The sequence below is a fragment of the Poeciliopsis prolifica genome, unplaced genomic scaffold (assembly GCF_027474105.1).
Source record: "Poeciliopsis prolifica strain line A6 unplaced genomic scaffold, Auburn_PproV2 SCAFFOLD003, whole genome shotgun sequence".
Taxonomy (NCBI): Eukaryota; Metazoa; Chordata; class Actinopteri; order Cyprinodontiformes; family Poeciliidae; genus Poeciliopsis; species Poeciliopsis prolifica.
Window position 1 is genome coordinate 135911 of NW_026562378.1, and position 19723 is coordinate 155633.

General features: G+C 38.8%; 1 protein-coding gene across 9 annotated transcripts in view; it reads left to right on the top strand.

Moving 5' to 3' along the window:
- Nucleotides 1–1595: 1595 nt before the first annotated feature.
- Nucleotides 1596–19723, top strand: part of chl1b (cell adhesion molecule L1-like b) — a 94109-nt gene continuing 75981 nt past the window's right edge. For all 9 annotated transcript variants that reach the window (XM_055024215.1, XM_055024160.1, XM_055024156.1 and 6 more), the window contains exon 1: nucleotides 1596–2027. The gene's annotated coding sequence lies outside the window, so the exon portion shown is untranslated. The remainder of the gene's footprint in view (nucleotides 2028–19723) is intronic.

Here is a 19723-nt window from a genome sequence, read left to right on the forward strand (position 1 = left end):
AAGAGAGGTTTCATTTTCAATTTTTGATGGAGTATGCATCCACATGCCTCTTCTGACCCTATGTGAATTAGCACAAAATTAGCCTTAGCACTTAACCACAGGATGATGGATAAAGCCTCCCCCCTGAGATTGGTGAAAACTGTGCATTCATTGACAATCAATTCTTTTATCAGTTGAAAGCTTTTTCCATTTCCAAACTCAAATCAGGAGACTTCCTGTCTTATTTATATATCTCAACGACCCGATGACTCAAATATGACTGATAGCAAGCTCTTCAACATTCCTGGCACCAGCCAGGAAGCTCTTCCCACCTTGGCATTTCCCAGACTGGAGATCAGCCCCATCTCTGCATCTGAGTCTGAGGTTATTGGATAAATTGATTTCTTGCTGACCTTTCCTGCTCGCTCCGCTGATGCAAAGAGTTCCTAATGATCCCGAACTGTCAGAGGTGCTGAAATCACAGATCCCAACAGACACCATTAGCGCGCAATACTGGGACTGGTTGTGTGATCAAAGCAGTGGAGTCCCCTTGATATACACCAGGTTGACAGCACTAGAGCACCTGTTAATGTGCCGCAATCCGTCATTTGCAAAAAAGTGATACTTCAGAGGTGAGGTAGATGATACAAATTTGTGCTAAGGTATTAGCTATTTGATGAGTTTTTCTTGCCCATTACATAGTAAAACAAAAGGACATTTATGGTTAACAGAATGAAATCACTTTCAGACAGCAAGCTGACATTGTCAGGAGCACTCACTGGTTTTCTATCATTCTGTTAGAGATTTAATTTCATAACAAAGGTGCTTTTCATACAATTAAAAGAACAAAACATGCACATACTTTTCAGTTCTTATTTTAGAGTAATAGAACTGACATCTGAACAGGGATCAGTTCGAGTTCTGATTTTCAGTTTCTTCAGATTTTGAGATGTGAAACATTTTGAAAGGATGAAAAATGTCAGATTTTTTGTGTGTTTGTTTTTCTATAGCTACCAATTTCCAAACAGATTTTATCCTCACATTTTAAAAAATTAATGGAGAAAAAAAAATTATTAAAATGTTTTTTCAGGGAATATCTTAAGAGAGACTTAAGATAAAACAATGGCTTTTAACCAAAAACATAAAAATGTACTTAAACAATGTAACAAACAGTACATGTCAGTGTCACGTATTACCTGGAAGGATAGTGTATATTTATTATTTTTATCTTGTCTTGGTCAAACATATGAAAAGTTTGCAAAATACATTCAAAGACACAATGCAGAAACATTTGAGGGGTATAAATACTTTTATAAAGCACTATAATCAAAAGCCATCATGAGGACAGATTGGTGTTACAGGAGCTGCTGTTTCTCCAGGTTGAAGCTCGGAAATTCGTTCAGTTCTGTGCAGGGAAACACATTAAAGTGCTTGTGATGAAGTCAATTGAAACGCTTTGACTGTTCTCCATGTTTAAACAACATCCTCACCAGCAGAGTTTAGTCCCCCTCCCTCCTCTCCGCCTCCACCCTTTTCAACCTGCTCTCTGTGAAGCCTGGGAATAATGTCAGACAGTTTTTGGGGGGTCTGGACAGAAAGAGGTGGGGGAGCTTTAACCCGGTCACAACGCGGGGAAGTTGTGTTACTGCGTTGCCATGGGGTTTTGTGAAACCTATAGACTGCGATAGGGTCCCTGCTTTTCTTCTGAGTCTGTCTTTGATGAAGGAGGAGGAAGAGATCCCTATTACTTTTTTTTCTTCTCCCACCAAGACTCGCGGCGGCGCGTTACGAGGAGGAGAAACGAAAGGAGTCGCCGCATCCAGGAAAGGTGGAGAGGGAGGAAGAGAAGCAGGAGGAGGAGAAAAAGGAGGAGGAGGAGCGGGAGGAGGAAGAGGAGGAGGAGGAGACACGGAGCTGCTCCGGTTGAGACCAACAGCGAAACGAAGAGGCTCAACGTTTTCACCGGTTCCACCTCCAAGCTCTTTCTTCCGGCGCTGGATGCAAATCAACTTTGGAGAGAAGAGCTGCGGCATGAGTTGCACCTGAGGGTGAGTTTCTAGCACTGCCTGAAATTCTCCTTGTTGGGAGAGTTGTTGGTTTAATAGTTGCTGGTTTTGTAGTTGCTGGTTTAATAGCATGGAAATGTCGCTGGTTTGAACTGGGAGGTGTTTGGTGGAGAAGCACCTGGTTTGCTGCCAGGTGTCTTTATTAAACAGAGGAACTGAAGGAGTGAGTCGTGTTCTGGGAAACGGTTTTTCTGGAGTCCTTTTTAATATTTTCATAACCTGATGGAGAAAGTGAGTAAAAAGTAGCGGGAAGCCAGGTTAAGGTACCTTTCATCATTTTCCCCGGTAAGTAAAATAACAGGAACGACACAGCTCTAAAGCTGATTTAGAATTTTTTACATTTTAGAAAACATGTATGATTGATATTTTTCTGACGCAAATGTATTTTATTTTATTTTTATTCCAAGTGATGATAAACATGCTGTGTTCTATTCCTGTAGAGTGATGGGAAATGATGGGAATTTCGTCTCTTTTCTGAGATTCAGATCATTCGGCCAAGCAGCAGAAGAGTCTCTTCTCTTCCAGTAGAAGAGAGAACTGCTCTTGACACAGTGGTTCATATCTGCATATTTAGTTCTTGGGTGTATTTTTTCGCAGTATAAATGAACATTATGAGGTTGCAATCAAGAAACAAGTTCTTCATTTGTTATTCTGAAATCAAGCAAAATATCCGAATATATCGATGACAAAGTTGGAAAAAGGTAATAAATAAATAAATAAATAAATAAATAAAATTTCACTTTATGTTTTCATTATACCCCTGGTTAATCTACACGTGTAGTTTGGCAGATAAAGCAATACGTGCTTGCAGGACGTATTCACCCCCTTGATTGTTTTACCCTTCTTACTGTTTTTACGAATCAATAATGATAACAAAAAAATTGGTTTCTTTGACAAATTTTTACTTTTTTTTTTTACCCCCTTCATGTCAGTATTTAGAAGATATACTCTTGGTCTTTTCATTTTTCCTCCATTGATCTTTGCAAAGCTGTCCAGGTTCCGTCTGGTTGCATGGAAATGTTCTTTGAACAGTCTTGTTAAAGTTCTGCCACAAATTCTATATTGAATTGAGTTTGACTAGGCTTTGACTAGGCCACTCCAAAACATTCACCTTATTGCCGTGAAACAATTTCTGTGTAGCTTCAGCTGGATGCTGCGGGTTGTTGTCTTGCTGGATAATAAATGTTCTTATGGGTGAATGAACCTTCCAGACACAAACACTCACTACACTCAAGTGATCTCCAGCCGACCTGTGTTAATTATGGTAAGTCACTTTAAAAAGGAATGATATTTATTCAGGCACTTATTTTTGGTTAAATATTTATGTAATTGTCCTCATTTAGTAGAAATGGAAGGATTTTTTTTGTCTTTTATTTTGCAAAAAAAGCCCAAATTGTTGATTATGATTAATTTCTAAAAGCAATAAAAGGAATAAAACATCCAAGGGGGTGAATACTTTCTATTGGGTCAACATCTTTATCCCTTGATTCCATCCCTTTAGATTTATACACCGATGTCAAGTCCCACACCTCTGTTTGATGAAATTAGTCAAATCAGTGTCATGCCTGTGCTTGAAAATATGGTAGTAGTAAAATAACACAATATTTCATCATTAGAGGGTTTCAGGAAATTACCAATTCTGTTCATGTTTCTGCAGTATCTCCTCTGTTCTTTGGTGTGAGTGATGTATTATCCCAAAATTAGTCTTAATATTCTGCTCTAACATGGTGAACTCATGCCAATGTTGGCATGTTTTCCACAACTTTTGTTTTGACATAAGTTGTTGAGAGTTTGGCTCATTGGTGTTCCTAGTTAAACACGTGGGAGCAAATCTTCTAGAAAAAAAATCACTGTTACTCTACAAACTTAGTGCTTCGCTTTGAAGGCTGATTAAAGCTGGCTGGAGAAAATTAAACTGCAAAGTCTGTATGCAAAATACCCAAACTTAAGGACAGTACAGCAACAGCAGGTAGCAGAGGTCAGGATTTGTTAGAGACTTCACTACAGAGCATTAAAAAATCCAGCATTGGGAGTCTGGCATGATACTGTGGATCATTAACAGAGCATTAGTATGCACTGAATTATAGTAAGGCTGTGTGGATACAGCATACAATTTGCAGGCTCTTTGTAAACATTAATGGTATGCAAAAACCCAGCTAGGTTATTAGTACAGATTAGTCAATATGACTCAATTTATATAAATATAGAACAATGTGGAGAAAATCTGGTTACTTAATATACATTAACACGAATAAAGAATAAAAATACCAAAATAACTACAAAAATGATATACTTCTTGCACAAAAATGAATGTAACTATTTACAACCTATTTACATAAGAATCAATGGCCACACTGCCCCTTTCTGTTCTTTTATGTCCTTGTACGGAGTATACCACTGTGCTCTCCCTCTATACTGTGATTGTTTAGGTTTCTCTTGTCCTGCCACAGTGTTTTTAACCTCATGAAATGATTCTGACTTGATGCTGGAGAAGTATTGGCTTTGGTTCAGCAGTGGGTAAATATCAAGTCAGATTTACTTTACACAAATACAATATTTGAAGCATTTTATTTATTTATTTTTAATCATGCATCTTTTTTTATTTAAAAATATTTTATCTATATATTATTATTATTATTTTTGTTAATTTTTAATTACATTTTTTGTTAATGGAAGAGAGAAGTTTGCTTTTAATTTACTTAAGCAAGTCGAAACATAGAAACAGTTTGGTGTATGTTTCGACCATAACACAGGCATGTTGACTATAGGCTCACATGATGAGAACTCACCAACACTGCGGGACGGATGAGGCTAGAGCTGTTGTAATCAAGTAATCTATCAATTATTCTTAAGATTAATCGAGTACCGTAATAGGATAAAAAAAGATCAAATAAAACATTGGTAAATCTAACATAACAGCAGTATCACTATCACATATCAACGTCAGTCCAATTTTTGTCATTTCAGCTGATAATGACTTTTCTGTAGTTTAGAAAATTAACCTGTATCAATAATATCTGACTTTCTAAGTTAACCTGAAGAAAAGTTATACAAAAATCTGAAATTATATTCAATTTAATAATAAAGAGGCAGGCTCACAAATATGCTTGTAAAAAATGTCTATAGTCCATCTTTTGGTTTATGTATTCATCTTCAGTGAGTTTAACAGATTAATGCTCACGTTGTCCAAACACTCGTAGCTTTTGTGTCCACCTTAGCGGGGGGATTTGACACCTTTGTTCGTCACACTCAGAAACATCTACAAGCCACATGCCGCCATGATGAGCTCCGCCACCCATTTGTTGAGACTGGGATGATATAAAATAAATTTTCCGGTTCATCCGTAAAGCTACACTTATATTAATTATCTAATGTGCAGCCGCCTGCAGTGTTCAGTCTTTCCAATCACCTGTATAAATACGTCCGCTGCGCTCTCCCTCCGTTCGCTCTGAACCAGCAGGTCCAGGAGGAGAAAAGCTTCTCTACTCACGTCAGTCATTTTAAGACCCTGACATTATCATGAATCAGTGAAATCTTCCCAGCCGAACTTGAAAACTGGACGTTATGCTGCTAACCCTTAGCTTTCGTCAACAACTCAAATGGTAGTGAGAGCGCTGTGCAACACTAGTAATAATTTGGCTGGAACACGGTGCATTAAATAATAAAACATAACCAAGCTTTGAGGCAGATAAATTTTCCTCAAGGAATTTTAATAATCTCCATCCTCAAATCACTTGAGGAATCGTTTCAGCCCCAGATGAGACTTCTCTCTATCAGCAATAAGAGCATGCTTTTAGAACGGCCTGAGATAAGACACAATGTTGAGATTCACAGCTTTATGGCTTATCTGCACTGCATAGTGGTGTCCAGGTTTACACACATGTAGTCCAATTCCAGTAGATTTTCTGCTGTGCTGTCTATTTACCACAAATTTCATAGTGTGATACAAAATATCCTCAAAAAATCAAAATATGTTTACAGGCAAATTCCACCCTCCCATCTCCCGAGATGTTTCCAGGATTAAATTACCTGAGCTCTCCTGAATCCCACTGCACACTTGAGAAAACAGTTTGTCATTACAGGCGTTAACAACGGAGCGTAAACAAGCCTGCCAGCAGATTACGATGAGTGATGACAGTTAAATCTCCGTGATTAAAATCGCAATAGAGTGACATTTAAATCAGAGACCTGGTAGCGCTTATCAGTGGATTCTGTAATCGATGGGATGAGGATGGAAAACTTGTTAGCTGTTACTGATGGGCTTTAACAAACACACCCCCTCTTTCTCATATGGTCGATGGAGAGTTTCCCCTCATTATAAATAATAATAAGGTATGAAAATGCATGTATTTTTCTGTGTCTCTGTGTAGACATCTGCCTTTGAGGGAATCCCAGAAAACAGCAATGCTCTGTAGTTTACTCCTAATTCGGTATTTGTATTCTCTTTGATGCTTTTTTCGGTTTGCTTCAAAAGCAACTTTCAACTTGGCCTATATTGTCACAGAAGAAAGCAAACATTCTCCTAGTAAACATGTCACCAACAGAAAACTTCTCCAGCTGGTGCTTTGGGTGCCTGGTGATGTTAAACACTAAGACCATGTGAAGTGGAGGACACTGTGAGTTCTTTTAATTGTCTTCCTTTTATGAGGTGTCCGATTCAAACCAGCAGATGGGTGGTACCCAAAAGGACATAGGTTCTTCAAAGTTCATTATCGCCCATCAGGTGAGCAGAGGAAGCCTAAATTTAATTTCTAGGCCAAAGACAACAACCTCTAATAGCACTTGTTATCACACGTGGACTCCTGCCTCCCCCCTCTGAGTTCAGGCCAGTAGCGCTTTGTGTCCAGAAGTAGGTCGAATGCTTCTCACCGAAGCACATTTGAACCAGTGCCAGTAATTGGACAAGCAATGTGTCGAGCATGTCTCAGCCCGTTCCATGTCAGGAAGTGCCACTTAATATGCAGATCCAACCTGCTGCATTTCATGGACCCTTTTCATCCCTTTTAATCATCCATTTAATCATTTGGATTTCAGCACAGCAGCAAACAGAACATCCGTTGTGGCCATGTCATACAGATTCTCAATCAGGATTCAGCTGATTGGGAGTTTCAACTTTAAGGGTTTCCTCTCTCTTCACCATTTGGTGTGGTGAGAAAGGGACACCTGGACTTTCTCCTGACCCTCACGTAGATGTTTTAAGGAGGAAAATATACAAAATCAGTTGTCTTTTTGAAACTGTAAGAGTGCCATGTCGTAACACTCAAAGGGAACAAAGAATGTGGTCCTCAAAGGCTACTTACCTGTACCTTCTGGGTTCAGCCCTTGTCCAACACACCAATCAGGCCTCTGCTGCACCTGACAACATCTGCATGAGGTAATTCAGCAATTAAATTCAGCTGTAAATTCAGCTGTATTATGTGCTTTTTGTGTATTTCATTCTGATAAAATACATTCAAGTTTGTAACTACAATGTGGCCAAATGTGAGCAAATGGTTCTTGCAGACTGAAGTTGTAGTTTAAGTTGACTATCTTAAGGGTTGTTGCCCACTGGGAGTGGAGCCTCTATCCCACTGTCTCAAGTGTTTTGTAACCTGTAACAGGTTTGCTTCCAGGTTGCCCTAGAAGTAGACTCATCAGCACTGCTGCTTCTTTGTAGAAAGAACTCCCACAATGTAGAAGTGTATTTTTACAGGGCCCTATTGTATGTCTGCTTGCCCAGGTATATGCTTGCCTTGCAGTGTCAGTGTTTGGGGCGCATTCTCTTTTACTGTCCCAGTTGCAGCGTGTGGGGCTCGAGAGTTGGAAGGAGGAAAGAAACAAAGTGCTCTTTGTTGGTAGCCACATGTAGCACAGGCAGACCCATAGATGCACTCTGCCCCACTGGAATAGAGAAATAAACACGTTCTCTTGTTGAATATTTGAAAGGTTTTCTCCTTTCCTGTCTACTGCAACAGATACATCTCTTATCAGCTGCAGGAATGTAATTTCAGGTTGTAATCCAGTTTGTCGGATAAAATCTGGAGTATGAGATGGGTTTTAAAGATTAGAGAATTCTCTCTGCCAACAGTGAGCGTCAATTTACCTGCACTATTAGACTGATTGTCCATCTCAGCAGCCACTCTATCAGGAGTGCTGGTGCTGTCTGTGAGGGAAGTCAACCTCGAAGGTGAGGCATGTATGTCTTGAAGGCACAGTGCCTAGCAATTGCCCAGGCCCTAATTCATGTTCAGCTCAGGCTCCAGCGCTAGAAGCAATTACAAGGAGGACTGGTGCTCATGGTGCTGCGGGCGGAGTAAGGGGTGCCACACCTCAACCGCACCGGAGCCCTCCTCTTTCATGTCTGTCATCGAAGACAGCTGGAAGGGGCACGATTTTACACAGTGTGTTTGGTTACATGAAATATTCATTCCGTTGCCTAATCTCTGGCGATATACATATATTAATTCACCAAATTTATTTTCAGTGTACCTGTGAGTGGTTCAGAGAGGAGCCTGATTCCTTCCACTGAAGAAAAGATAAGAAGGGCTGATTACTAGAATCAAGGTTTATTTCTTATTTAACAGGTCAGTGCATCATCAAGGGAAAATGTAGCTGGCGTGATCTACGGCTCGGCGCTGTGCACGGATAATTAATCTGGAGAGTCAGGACAGAAGGACAAACCTGTGGTGTGGTCAATGTTATCTGGTACGCTCAGCGATTCTCCTAGCAGCTCAAGGGAGGAAGGAGCCAGGAGCCTGAGCTGATGCAGTGTTATGCATGCATCCCTGCATCTCTTTGGGTGTAGCTCTGGTTGACATTGTTCTCTTTCTTTGCTATCAGAGGTTGTGTTTTCTTGGAACATTTTTTGCTAGTAATTTCTGCCAACTATTGAAGACATATGGAACAATCAGCAGCTCAAATATGACAAGAGGGTTTTGTTCTACAAATTTAAAATCTACAGCAATGATCCCCTATCTTTTTTTAGTCTACATAAACATCAATCAACAGTATACTTCTGTGCTCTGTTTTTTAATTGAGTACAACTCAGATGGTTTACAAGAAATATAAAAAAAATTAAATTGGGATAATTTGGTAATTTCTTAATTTTCTCTTCTATTCTAAACCAACTGTGTTAAAGGGCCTGCAACACATTTTTCTGTTTTATTTGGAAATTTAAATTTCTATAAGTAATGGTGATTAATTGCACCATATATAGTTCAACTATATATTGGCAAATTAGACTACATTTTCAATAAAAAAACAAACACCTCAAAAACATTTTTGCTGCTAAATTATTGAATCAATAGAAATATGAGCTAAACAGTAGATGTATTTATTGCTTTTAATCTGTTATTTGACAGTTGATGGCTATAGTATACCCATTTCCTTAAGTAGAACTTGAACATAGCATTAGTCTTTTGCATCATGTTATCAGATTGTTTTGTGAAGCAAAATTTAACCCCCAGCAGGCCAAGGGAAGTGACTTTGTTGCATATTGCTGTTGCTTGTGGATGATAATAAATAATAATGATAATAAATAAAAATCCGGTGTAAGAAAAAAAAATCCGGTGAATACAAAGATTCCTGGCGTGACCTCATGTAAACAAAAAAGCAATTACGTGCATTTTTTTTATGCATTAAAAGCTGTGTGATTAGCTTTTAATGCATTCATATATTAAAATTAACAAGTAAAAGTACTGGCCCTACTTCTAATTCTTGAAAACACTCAAAGTATAAGCCAAGAAGATAAGAAACTCAGGACCACCAATGTAACAATTCAATCAGTAGATCTCTACTTCCAGTCCTCCCATGTTGTTTGCCATTTCTTTGTGCTTAAATATCTCAAAACCAAAAAGAAGACAAAAAGGCAACAAAGAGAGTGCCTTGTTCTGATTATGTCCTAGTGACTGTGTTCCACTTGTTGTGTTGTAATCCCAGCCTCCAGGCTGCTTTTTCCTTTGTGGCATTCACTGTGAAGGCTGTGATATGTGGTGCTATTTCGCTTCATCTGGCTTTGAAATTGTAGTCTTTATGTTTAATTAATCATCTGAGATTAGCCTTACATGAAAACCATAAGCAATAATGAGGAAGAATGACTGGAGCTTTTATGAGTGGGTAACCGCAATCCCATGATGGACTGCTGTCAGCTTCAAGCTCATGTTCCAAACTGGCTGTTCTGGTTTTTACTAGTCAGCACAGAATCATAATACCTCTATTGGGCCGGTGTACATATCCTCTGCCTTCCCTGTTCATATATTACAATATCGACACAAGTATGAGATTCTCAAAGGAACAACAAGCTTGACAGTTATACCTTAAAGAGGGAAGAGTTATTGCCCTTTAGTCGGTAGTTAACATGGGTGATTTCCATTTCTATTGGAAGCTTGGTTTGGAATAATTCATGCATCCAGAGGTGAAATGAACAAAGATCACAAGCGCAAAAGTGACAAATGCAGAGAATGGAACAGAGGCGCATGCTATCTCCGGCTTTGTGTTCAGTGAAGGGTATTGTGAAGGGTATTGTGCGTGGCTGCATGGATAAGGTTACTGGAGGACCCTTGGGAGATCAAAGTGAAGGGCTCCAAGAGGAGCATTTTGACAGGCAGGGGACACAGAGGACAGCACTGCAAAGAAATGAAACATACCCGGCTCTGCAGAGCTGGGACATTTGCTAAATGTGTCAAAATTGCTTCTTTCAACAACATCCACACATAACGTGATTTCCAGACAATAGAGCACACCCAATTATAAGCCTCACCAAGTACATTTTTAAAGAAAAAAACATTTTGTACATACATAAGCCGCACCTGTCCATAAGCCGCATGTGCCTACATTGAAACATGACATTTACAAAGAAAGATGGTACACAGAAAGAGTTTTCAAAGTTTTAATAATATACCTTAGCTTTTCTTTCCAAACAGTGCCTGTGACGCGGCAGTAACACAGCATCAATATGGCAGTAACACAGCGCTAACAGGGCTGGTTAAAAAAACATGTCACTGAGTCACTGAGAGCCGTCTTCATCTTCCTCCTGTGCACTGACACCATGGAAGTCTTCCTCCTCAGTGTCAGATTGAAATAGCATCAGATATTGTTCACCACACACTCTCTGTCTCTCTTTTGTTGTTCTTTATCGGCCAGCTCGACTGCTTTTAACTTGAAAGCTGCATTTCTTCTTGCATTTACCATGATGAGGGTCTGTTCATGCTAATTTTATTCATGCACAAAGCGCAAAGTTACATTAAACTTGCATCCTCCTCGACACATATATTCCACCTGTCTCACTCTTACCTTTTCTACTCGAGCGCCCCTGACAGCCGTTAGAAAAAGTGCATAAATTAGCCGCATCATTGCATAAGTTGCAGGGTTGAAAGCGTGTGACAAAAGTCGTGGCCTATAGTCCGGAAATTACGGTAGTTATTTCAATAAATGGCTCAGAAAAGTACAGCGGCAGATGACTGAAACCGACAAAAACTTCAGTCAGTTTGTCTGAAGCACGCACTTCATTCTGATGAATAGCTTTTTCTAACCATGTGCCTGCAACCGGAAGTTAATTAATCAGTCCTGAGGAGAGGAGAGTCCAAAATCAAGTTGATTTTTATTTTATTATTATTTTTTTTTTTCCAATTCTCAATCAACTCTCATTTTAAAAATGTCATACCTTCTTTATAGAAACCTGAAGGAAATTAAGACGAGACATTTTTCACATTCGCCTATGTTTTCACATTTGCCTATGTCTGCCAGAGATTTTTTTTAACCAGAAACACATCTCAAGACTGGCTGATTGATTTTATTAAGTAATAAAGTCAGCATTTTGCATTCTCTGATCATGTCTAGTTATAGCTTTAAATATCTGGACATCAAAGGTATATTATCTTTGCAATACTTAGATTTTTTTTTGTGCTTCCAGAACAAAATCACGTAAGTGTTACCATACTGATCTGTAATTGGTGTGCATGAGATCATCTCTGTCTGGACATAGGCGATGACAATGAGTTGTAGACCTGGGAATGTCATAATAGCAGCAATTCTCAGTGTTCCCCAGGGATCTCATTATGTTGTGTCGGGGGCCTGTTGGGTCCTGGAAGCGGACTGTTCACCTCTGTGTATGTTGATGTGGTGTGAACCTCTGAGGCCAGTGTCTGAAGTGCATACAAAGAGGCTGTTTACAGGCCCATCTTGCCTCAGAGTCAAGCACAGAGAGAGCAGATCAAGCATGATTAAAGCCCTGAAACAAAGAGGTAGTGTTGAGTGGTCAATTTGTTAAGTGGACAAACACATGAACAGAGTAATCTATGAGCAGAATCAATGTGTCCTCACATCCTCAAAGGCTCTTAAGTTTATGCACCTAAAATCAAGGCCATTGCTCCAGAAATGAAAGCTGGATAAGATTGATAAAGTCTTCAATTTTTGTTGTGGCAGGACTACTTAATCAATTTAATGCAGTTTTTTTTTTCTCCCAAGTAATTTTGTCAGACGTTTTTGCGTATATCACAGGGAAGTGCTAATTTGTTGCCCGTTGGCTGGACGTCTTGACACTGGCTCACGTCTAACCCACATGATGCTAACCCATACAGTGCTAACCCATATGACGCTACATTCACTGAAAGTTTGGCACCTAATGCTGGTGCCTAATGCTGTCAAATAGACACAAAACAGACCCGTCTACTACTAACCTAGTCGAAGGGTTAGTAGTAGAAGTGTTTGTGGCAAAACACTGAGTTTTGCCACAAAGTGTGAGTTTGTGGCAAAACTCACACTTAATACTTTTAAAAAAATATATACAATACATACATTTTTGCACATTTCAGTCATAATCTAGGTCTCATATTATATAATGTCATAATGTCTCAAAAAGTTTAAAATTTGACTTGGTGAGAACAGCAGAAACCCCAACAATGTTAAATTTTTATTTAAACCAGAAGATAAGAGAAAATACATAAACTTAACTTTTCATGCAAACATACATTGAATACTCCACATTTGTACTGATTCTGGGCCTGTGTGCCATTTCGCAACAAGAAAATTTTCAATATTCTTCTCCATACGTCTATTTTGAGAAATTCTCTCAGAACAAACTTCCCAGCAGCTTGGGAAGGTTATTTATCTCTGAAAGTCTTTGCAGTTGCCCTCTGGGGTCCTGCACATTGAGCCAGATCTCAGCATGAATATTTCTTAATGTTCTCACCCCCAGACATAGCAAATGTTAGTGTAAAAGAATCTTGCCAAGCTGGTGTAGATCCAAATCAATTCATCGGCTTGAGGAAAGCTGCCATCTTCATTCTGTTATTTATTTTTTTTCAACAAGCGTGACCCACAGAACACCGGCCATGAACCACAGAGCTCCTTGACCTCCTTATCATCACAGCTCCAGAAATCAAGTCTTCTTGTTTTTATGGCTCTATGTTAAATTGGAATTTTTAAATGGTTTACAGTGGAATTTTAGCAAAATTTGGAGGGTCACCTGTTAATAAAGATACAAGGCTCGGTGCCTGTTCGTGGGACTGCTGGTGTGTTTGGGGGGTTGAAAAAAATAGCCTGCTGCTAAAACACTTCACAGTTTAGTCACTAATGGACTCATTTAGAGACACAGCAGGTCAGTGGTAGGAATGTGAGTTTAATTGCTGGAGCCAATCAGTCTCATGTAGGCTTTGCTAAGTGCAGCTCCAGAACCAGAGTGAAGTGCTCACTATAAAATCCAAACCATATCAGTATTAATTGTAAAAAATATTAATCATCTCACAGTAGAGCTTAATATACATTTAGATCTTTTCAAAATATGACACAGATGTTGAATTTTTCCACATGTTGTCACAACTACAAACTGAATTGTCTGTTACTGGGATTTTTTGTACATGTAAAGTAGAAGAAAGAAGATGTATGGTTTTAAAATGTTATTTATGTATTTCTTGAATGAAGAAGAATCTGAAAAGTTTAGATTTGACATCCGTCTATTCTTGGAATTACTGCTGCATGCGTTCTTTGCAAAATAATTCAAGATTAGTCATATTAGAAAGAGCATCTGTGAACATCAGTTTAGTGAATATCCATGTATGCTTGGACTTTGATTAAGCCTCATCAACATGGATCTCATGCTGTCTGTTTAGAAACCTCTCACCTATTGACATATTTATTATGCTTTTTCCCAGGATTGCCCTGTAATTAACTGCATTCATCTTCCTATGAGTTCTGATAAGCTTCCTTATACATGGTTAGAAAAAGAAGAAACATACATTTTTTTTTTGTTTTGTTGGCTTTAGTTGCTTTTGAGAAAGCTGGGTAGTGAGAGAGGTAGCTTTAAATTTCTTCTATCAAGGCTTTTAAGATTCCTCTTTATGAAGCAGTCACGCTTTGTTCAGCTACAAAAATACAGCTGCGAGCTGTTTCCATCACCCATGAACCCATAAGAGAGATAACATTGTGTTGTGAGCTCTGAGTGGAGGGCGAACTGTGAATATTTCCAGCAGAAAGCAAAACACTGAATATCTATAATAACCTGCTGCAGTAAACTGAACAAAAGGCTCAGAATGAAAATATTGGCGACAGTTTTGTGTCATAGAAGCAGAACCTGATTAAGTGGCGCTTGCTAATTAGCTGTGAGGGAAACCTGTGAACCTCTGGAGGCCGGGTGGTTTGTTTCAAATAAATCATGTTGTTCTTGAAGGAAACGTACGCTTATAGATAGAATAACACCCTGCAGCTATGGAATTAGTGCTTTTGTTTGTCTGCATTCATCAGTGAAGATCTGTATTAGTCTGCTGTGGCTAAGACAAAAAAAAAAAAAAAAAAAAAAACAGAAAAAGAAAAGAGCAAATGGTAGAGCATTTCACTGAGTGCCCCACCCGTTTGAAGAGGCTTAAAGGCTTAAACCAGAGGCTTTGGGAAACAAAAGCAGATCAATAGTTGTGATCCGATCAAAATCCAGCTTTGATATCTTAGAATCACACTCTACAGTCTTCACATGTAGTGCATCTCTGACTCGTTTCTCCACTGCCTGCTACACTCCGAGTGTGTGTCATCTGTCACCGGTAAAACTTTGAGGCGCTGGTCTAGTTTTAGCATGCACCTTCTTCACCAGTGCTTTTCCAGACAGTGTTGTCTTAAGTGCTGGAATTTGCATTTAAATTGACTTTCACACATAGCCACTTATTTTCTCCAGACTGAGAGTTTTATCATTGACTTGGCTCCTAATTCTCTTGAATCTGCTACGAGTATGATAACCAAAGCAGGATTAATATTCGGGGAAATTGCAGTCCCAGGTTTGTTTCATGGTCTGCTGTAGATATTCTCCAACCGCCCCACTACCAGTTTGTGACAAACTCCATGAAAACTAGAGATTATGTTGACGTCATTCACACACAAGGAATTTCTTCAGGATTTATTCCAGTTTTGAAATTTTTGTGGACCTTGTAAAATTTTACATTTTTTCCCAGTTTTTCAAAAAGTCATTTTTCATTCTTAACTTATACCAAAGTTTCTCTTAAGACAGCTTAAGATTGCCCAGTCTCCACACTTTTTAAATGCTTACATTTGGATTTGGGCTGTTCTAAAATACAGATTCCGGTTCTTCCTAGTTAATTCTCTGCATCTTGGTGATTCCTTGATGCTTTGACATACTGTACCCATAAAGAACCCATGCATGCACAGAGAGAACATGCAAACTCCATGCAGAAAGGAAATAAATTTGAGCCCAGGACCTTCTTGTTGCAAAATAACTGTTCCACCATGCAACCCTAAAATAATCTTTCAGTTATAATGTTGTGAAGAGATTATTTTCAAGATTTCTTGCATTTTAAATGTCTTCACAACATTTTAGTCAACCTTGTTGATCATAATAGAGCCGTTATACCCCATCAATTATTTATGATAATTAAATATTTATGATTATTAATGAGCACATCAGCTTCTTTGCAGTAATAATGCCTTTATACTTTTACATTTCTTATAGTTTTTCAATATTTTCTCTGCATACTCTGCTGGCCAAGCAACAATTTGTTTCCAAATTCACTATTGTCTTTGTGCAATGACAATAAAGTAAGTCTAAGCACATTTAAAACTGTAGTCTAATTTTCATGGTATTTTAATGGTTGGGTTGAACCGACTGTTAAAGTGGTCGGTTCAATGGTCAGAGAGGAGACTCATCAGTACAGTGAAAAAGTCTCAACCACACTGGTACTGGGAATTCCTCAGTGTTTGTCTTTTAATGAACGCACTCTTCACCAACCTTACAAAGCTCGGTTGAACAGCTCATCAGTGAAGATCTGTATTAATCTGCTGTGGCTAAGACAAACATCAAACATGAAAAATAAGCAAAGTCCAAACTACCTGTAACGTTACTCAAGTTAGATGATTTCCTGCAGGCAGGGTTCTTTACAGAGCGGGAGTTTTGAAAGAGACTGAGGCCCAATTTCAAGGCATTAAATTACAATGTAAAAATACATTATTCTGTGTGGCGTTTCCTCCATCTTTTCCCCAGTGTTAGTATTTATTTAAATGTTTTCACATAATATATTGAGAATTTTTCACACAATATATTTATAATTTCACTTTTTTGTGCTGATTATTGCATTACGCTGATTACTATTATGGGTGCACACATTTAGTAAACACTTCATGTTCATTTGGATCATTACCTGTTTTGCTTTGCTGAGTTTGAAGGACTGGCTTTGGGACATGACTGCTGTAAGGCAAACCAGGAAGTGGAACAATCCATCAGGCTCCTGGACTTGATGATGAACAGTCTGCCTCTCACTCATAATAGCATAACCACTAAAATATTTTTGGTGTTATGTTGTTTTGTTTTTATAGTTGTGTTCTAGTCAAAATGTCTTGTTGGAATTAGTTATTTATGTTTGTGCATTGTTTGTCTTTCGCTCTTCTCCCAGCCCTCCTTGTTTGCGTAGGCTAACCTTTGTGTATAAATTTCTCAGTGTGTTCATGGTGAGAGGTCAGTTTTTGGTTTGCTTTCTTGAGTTAGGTATGCCTTAGATGATTTATTTTGGGCCCATTTTGCTATAACTTTTAGTTTTGTTGTTGAAATCCTTTTGTTAAGAATTTTTTGAAAAATAAATGGAATTTTTTTTTTACATATATATTGTCCTTTATTGTTTGGACCGCAACATTCTGCCCCGTAAAAAAGATGGCAAATTTGACCTCAACGTTTTGAAAAAATTGTCATTTCAGACTGCATTTATCACAAAAAATATAGCAACATCCTGGAGGAACTGATTTATTTCTGTCCACTGCACAGCTATGCACCGCATTGTGTTGATCTAACATGGAAATTTTCCAAGTAAAATACACTGAAGTCATGCAGTAGTAATCTACATCTGAAATAGCTCATCCACAATGCCAAAAATGTGAAAAAGTTCTGGTTGTATGAATACTTTTGTTAGATGCTGTATAATAGAACAGTCCAAGCCAAGAAACAAATCTGCAGCTCTTTTAAGTCAAGTCAGTGTGACCTCTGTGATTAATCCACCTTGCAGAAATAGAGGAGCAAGAGTCAGTTGTCTCTGTGGGGGTCATGACAATTTAGGGGGCTATGGTGCTTCTGGGCTGACAGTTTGACATGGAAATTACCCCAGATATCCTGTTTAATTGACACCATTACCCCTGAGGTGTGTCGGCTTTCTGACACGTGTGTGAGCTCACACATGTTTTTCTCTTGCCGTAAATAGTAAATCCATGCTTCATGTTTTTGAAAGCATTGTACACCTCAGTAAATCCTCTCTATAACAGCTGGTAGTCCCAGCTGAGCCACAGTAGGAGTCGTGTGTCAGCTGAGGATGGGGGGGAGGTTTGCAATGAACCTTTTTATGATTGACTAGGAGACCAATATACTTTCACTAGACAGTTCGCAGGTCGTTTCCTCCCCCCGGGTTTATTCTCCTAGTCCTAACGTTGAACCTGTGCATTAAAGTTCCCTTGCACTGTAACTCACCCGCTGTTTAACCATTTGGACCACATACCCCAAGGCCCAAGCCATCCCCTGTCGGTAGTCACGGGCATTGCCTGGCCACAAATGGCTCTCCTTCTTCCTCAGATGTGCTGGCAGAGGAGGTGTGAAGAGTTTGAAGGTTACCAGGTCTTCCTCCCTCGTTAACTCCCGGAGACCTTTTGATACTTGAGCCACTCATATCCTCATCACTTCCAGTGTGAGGAGATTTTATCTTGGGCCAAAAGTTTGCCAGGAGGACTACTGTTAACCCCCCAGTTCTGTGTCTTCCAGTGAAGGGCAGTCTGTTTGTCAATTCATCAAAGAACAGAATTGACAAGAGAGCATTTAGAGTTCACTATTTTGCTACAGAGGATGCTCTTTTCCTCCTCTTTCCACAAACTTGAGGTAAACAATCAGAGGGTAAAACAATGTGTGTAGGAGTTTGTCCAAAAGAGCAATGCTTGTAAATTGACAGAGGAGGTTTTTCTAGCGTTGATGACAATCAAGGCTTGATGTGCCAGGTCAGGAGGATGAGGATGCTGCTCTTATAGCAAAGAAAGAAAAATCTACATCTGAAATAGCTCATCTACAATGCACCATGTGTCTGCTTACAATGGTCAGTATACAAGTAAAAGTATTCCCCTGCAGTCTTTTCACATTTGCTATCCAAAACTTTTGGATTTATTGGATAAACCATCAAATATTAATGTGTGGTAGTAAAGTGGAAGAGAACTTCCATTCTGTTCAAAAACACTTCAGCAATCCCATAGAAAAATGAAAATTCATTACTAATCTCATCCAAGTCCAAAGAATTGCTATGGATGGTGAAGCTGTGGACAGCAATAGGCCTGCTGTCACAATAATACATTTTGCTGGAAAATAATTTGTCCAAGCAATTATTACAATGACAATGTTGTTTCATGATGATTGGCATACATTCACCCTCACAAAGATAAAGTAACTTTAATTTTATACAGGATACTCCACACTGGAACTGGAACACATTTTGAATTTCCAAAATAAAACAAGACAGCCAAAAACAGAAACCCGACCATGCATAAAATGGATTATGTAAACAAAATTGCCTTTTCAAAACATATCAGAATGGAAATTATTGATCTCATTTTCATTTATTATGGCATTCATTGATTAATTAACATCCACTCTATAAGAACGACACGTTTAGCCACAAATATTTATTCCATTATTTATCCCAAATAAATAATGGCAGTACCAGAACTGGTGGCCAAGGATGTCCACAAATGCTGCAAACACTTGAAAGATTTGGGAATATTTTACTTACCCGTGCTTTAGAATAGTGCAGGCGATGTACCACTGGATTAACTGCAGCCTAGTGTTAATAGAGTAGTCCTTTATTCCTATCAGAGCGCGATCCCAAAGTGTAGCAGAAATTGTAACTCCTAGATCTTTGAACCATACACCTGTGAGAACGACTTTTCAGATCACTTAGTTTCACCTTCAGAATGCCCTACCAGTCCACTTCCTGCTTTCAGAGTGGCCTCTGGTCCACTTGCATCTACATACATCTTTGAACTGAACTGAGACCTGGGTTTTCAGGTGGAGTAGACTTCAATTGCACATTCTCACCAAACAAAGCAGACTTTCTGGACAAACAAACTGGAGTTTGATTAAAAGCTCCTTGCTTGTCATTTTTCTTCCATTTCACTATTTTGTTTAGGTGTCTCATAAAATCTCAACACATTAGAATAAGGTTTGCAGTTTTAATTTGATAAAATGT